The sequence below is a fragment of the Spinacia oleracea genome, chromosome 3 (assembly GCF_020520425.1).
Source record: "Spinacia oleracea cultivar Varoflay chromosome 3, BTI_SOV_V1, whole genome shotgun sequence".
In the NCBI taxonomy this organism is placed as follows: Eukaryota; Viridiplantae; Streptophyta; class Magnoliopsida; order Caryophyllales; family Amaranthaceae; genus Spinacia; species Spinacia oleracea.
Window position 1 is genome coordinate 154,540,686 of NC_079489.1, and position 4,630 is coordinate 154,545,315.

At 36.0% G+C, this 4,630-nt stretch overlaps 1 long non-coding RNA gene across 1 annotated transcript; it reads right to left on the reverse strand.

Moving 5' to 3' along the window:
* Positions 1 to 211: 211 nt before the first annotated feature.
* On the reverse strand, positions 212 to 3,200 carry LOC110780144 (uncharacterized). The gene is made up of 2 exons (XR_002531366.2): positions 2,574 to 3,200; positions 212 to 1,107 (listed from the first exon to the last, which is right to left on the reverse strand). It is a non-coding gene; the product is annotated as an uncharacterized lncRNA (long non-coding RNA).
* Positions 3,201 to 4,630: the final 1,430 nt, after the last annotated feature.

Sequence of the window (4,630 nt, forward strand, 5' to 3'; positions counted from 1 at the left end):
CAAGCATAATCTAACTTTATTTAAGCATGTTCTAACTTTATTCAAATATGTTTTAAATTTATTCGAGCATGTACTAACATTATTCAACCGTATTCAAAATTTATTCAAGCATGTTCTAACTTCATCTAACAGTGTTCTAAATTTATTCAAAGATGTTCTAACTTTATTTTCGACTTGATTTTGCAATTGGAGTGAGTTACTCTGTATGTCATGAGAAATTAGAAGTAAAACTTTAAATTAACATTCGAATATACAGCAAAACCATGACGATCTCCAAAATTCAGCAATTTCTATCATCTCTTCAATTTAAACACAATCGGCTTTTCCAAAATTCACTCAAAATAGCTGCAACTTTGAAACAAATTCAGAATAAAACAAGATATTAATCATGATATATGCTCAAAGATGTAAATCTTGATATACGCTCAAATGTCTGATTCGCCGCCACCAAAATTGAAATCAATTTAATTTTTCAATTGAGAAATCGATTGAAATCGATTTTTATTTCAGAATTGATAAATCGATTGAAATCAATCTTGATTTCGAAAAATCTTACCGAACTGCCGATCGATTTGATTTTCTAATCGATTGAAATCGATTGAGAACACCAACGATTGAATTAACCGAGCAAAGGCTGCGATTGAATGGTTGCGAGCAGCAGCGACGGTGAGAGGTGAGTAGCGAGGGCGGCGAGGGCGGCGAGAAAAGAGCAGCCACGGCGGCGGCGACGATAGGCCACCAGCAATCACGTGTTCTTATTCGCAGATCTGATTTGTGGCCACCAGCAACAACGACGATCTGATTCGCGGCCACCAGCAACACCTTTCAAAAATATTGTTCGATTCGTTCAATTTTGGTGCAATTTTGTTCGAATAACAAATCGAGAATGCTGATTGAGAATTTGCGATTGAGATTTGAGAATCAATCAATTGATTAATTGGAGGAGCAAGGTGTTCGCGGCGGCGTCGCTGGATTTCAGCGAAGGAATCACCACCGCAAGCAGCGCCCGGTGAGAAGTGACCGGCGACCGCCGAGCGTTGGTGGTGGCTACGACCGGAGGGAGAATTGAAGAGAGAGAGGGAAGAATAGAAGAGAGAGAAAGACATTCTGAAATGAAAAAAAATGGCGTGAAAATAAAAATTGGGTGTATTTGTTAATAATAATTACAAAAATGCCATTATTAAAAAGTGTTCTTACCGTAAGGAAGTGTTCTTACGGGAGCCTCTCTCTTTCTCTCTCTCTCTCTCTCTCTCTCTATATATATATATATATATATATATATATATATATATAGGGGAGGGATCCTGTAAGAGCACTTTTTACGGTAAGAACACTTTCACACTCTGAATGTTCTAAATTTATTCAAGCACGTTATAAATTTTGTTAACCATGTTCTAAAGTTATTCAAAAAAATTCTAAATTTGTTTAACCATGTTCTAAATTTATTCAACCATGTTCTAAATTTTCAAGCTAATGTTCTAAATTTATTCAAGCATGTTCTAAATTTATTCGACGATGTTCTAAATTTATTCGAAGATGTTCTAAATTTGTTCAACTATGTTCTAAAGTTACGCAGGCATGTTCTAAATTTAGAACAGGTCAACACATACATATATAAATGTTCTAAATTTTCAAGCTCGTGTTCTAAATTTATTCGAGCATGTTCTAAATTTATTCAACGATGTTCTAAATTTGTTTAACCATGTTATAAATTTATTCAACCATGTTATAAATTTATTCAAGCATGTTCTAATTTTATTCAACCATGTTCTAAATTTTCAAACTCATGTTATAAATTAATTCAAGCATGTTTTAAAATTATTCAACCATGTTCTCAATTTTCAAGCTCATGTTCTAAATTTATTCAACCATGTTCAAATTTTATTCAACCATGTTCAAATTTTATTCAACCATGTTCTAAATTTGTCCAACAATGTTCTAAATTTAGAACATGGAATCTAGTCAACATATATACATGTTCTAAAAGTTCAAGCTCATGTTCTAAATTTATTCAACCATGTTCTAAATTTATTCAAGCATGTTCTAAATCCAATCAAGCATGTTCTAAATTAATTCAAGCATGTTCTAAAATTATTAAACATGTTATAAATTTATTCAACCATGTTCTAACTTTATTCAACCGTGTTTCAAAATTTATTCAAGCATGTTCTAACTTTATTGAACATTGTTCAAAATTTATTCAAGCATTTCTAAATCCAATCAAGCATGTTATAAATTTATACAAATATGTTCTAAATTTATTTAAAAGTGTTCTAAATTTATTCAAACATGTTCTAACTTTATACAAGCATGTTCTAACTTTAATCAAATATGTTATAAATTTATTCAAGAATGTACTAACTTTTATTCAACCTTGTTCAAATTTTATTCAAACATGTTCTAACTTCATCCAACAATGCTCTAAATCCTGATATACGCTCGAACGAGATCTGATTTGCGGCCACCAAATTGAAATCGATTTTAATTTTTGAATTGAGATATCAATTGAAATCGATTTTTATTTTTGAAATGAGAAATCGATTGAAATCAATTTTGATTTCAAAAAATCTTACCGAAATTGCCGATCGGATTGATTTTAGAATCGAAGAATTGACTGAAATCGAAGAATGTAGGGGAATCAAGAAGAAGAGCTTGTAGGAAACAGGGGACGTGGTGGAGGAACAAGGCACTGTGATTGAATTCTTGCGAGCAGCGGAGGCGGCGAGAGGTCACCAGCGTCGTCGGCGAGAGGCCACCAACAATCACTCACACTCATTCGCAGATCTGATCGCAGCCACCAGCAACCCCGTTCGAAATTTTTAACAGATTTCGTTCAATTTTGTTCGATTTTGATCGATTAATAAATCGAGAATGCCGATTTAGAATTTGCGATTGAGATGATTGATGAATGGGAGGAGGAACATGTTCTTACTGGATAATTGCGACCACCGCGAGAAGGAGTGGCCGGCGAGTTGCTAGCGATGATTGAATCGAATTTGCCGATTGATGGTGGTGGCGAACTGCTAGCGGCGAGCTTTGAGCGGCGCCGGAAAGCTACGAGCAGCGCCGATGAACTACGATCGGCAACCGGCGACCGACGACCGGCGAGATACGAGCGGCCACCGTTGGTGGTGGAGAGAGAAAATCTGAATATAGAAGAGGAAGTGAGGAGAGAGAAAGAGAGAAGAATTGGGAGAGAGAAACAGAAATCTGAAGAAAAAAAATTATTTTTGTTTAAAATCCAAACCGTAAAATTTTTAAAGGTCCAGATTTGTTAAAATCGATTCATTTTAGGCGGTCAAATTAGAAACGATCCAACGGTACAGAGAGTGTTCTTATCGTAAGAAGTGTTCTCACCGTAAGAAGTGTTCTTACGGGAGCCTTCTTCTATATATATATATATATATATATATATAGGGTTAGGGTCTTTCATATATACTAGGGTTAGGGTTGTGGTCCCCGATTCATATGGTTTTCTATTCTTTCTGACATCCCATCATCAATAGAATATCAAGGGAGACCATATAGAATTGGAAGATTCAAAACCAAACACTCATCAATCCAATGGAGAAAGATACGCTTCCACAATTATATTATACCGATTTATTTAGTATGAAGTATTTAATTTGGGTTAATTCTAACATCTAGCACTTACCTGGTTATTTTACTACATGGTCGTAAGTTCTATTTGGGTGACTTTTTTTTTCTTTATCTTCACAAGATTTTTTCTCAATTCATGATCATCATTTATGAGTTATTCGAATATGCATGATCAATATATGCGAGGGGACCGAAGAAGAGGTGTGATTCCAAATAAATGGCTTAACGACTTCCCTCGCGAATATGACAATCATATTAAGTAAATGGGGAATATGTGGGTGGTTGTATCCTCCTATTTACTAGATCGTGGAGTCGTCATTCAATTTTCAACGACATTGAGAAAAACTGACAAAACCCTGTTGTTGTGATACGCGAGTAACAACCGAAACTCAGGCTCACGTATTTGACCAAAATGCCCTTAGGTTGCCTTGTGATCCATGATATGGAGATCGCTCAATGTACATCCGTAGAGTAGTAATTGGGAGTTCGGGGGACATTTACTAATACGAGGAGTGCTGTGAGGGGGTCGAAAAAGCACGAGGCTAATGCGTGACCCGTTCCTCGTGGGTGTGACGATTCTTTTTATTCAATCAAGTGTAATTGGATTTCCTGTGAGTTTACACCCAAGTGACTAGTAATATAGGAGTCGCCATTCAGTTTTTAACGACAATGAGAAAAACTGACAAAACCCGGTTATCGTGACATAAAGGGAGTGCAATTATGTTTGACCACGACGACCGTAGGTTCCCTTGTGATCCCTGGTGTGGGGATCTCTCAACATACACCCGCAAGGTAGAGATTGAGGGTTCGGGGGACTGTAACTACCGAGAGGAGTACTTCGCTCGTCGATAACTCCAGAGGCAGGATATCCTTACTAGCTCAGCATAAATAATTGAAAGGACATGCGTTAACTATTAAACTAATCTGAGTTGATTTTAGCAATATGCAACATATAATACTAATTCGATCGTGATCATCTGATTTAAATAGCATTAAGGGACCTAGCATGATAATCCGATTTCCCAAAAAT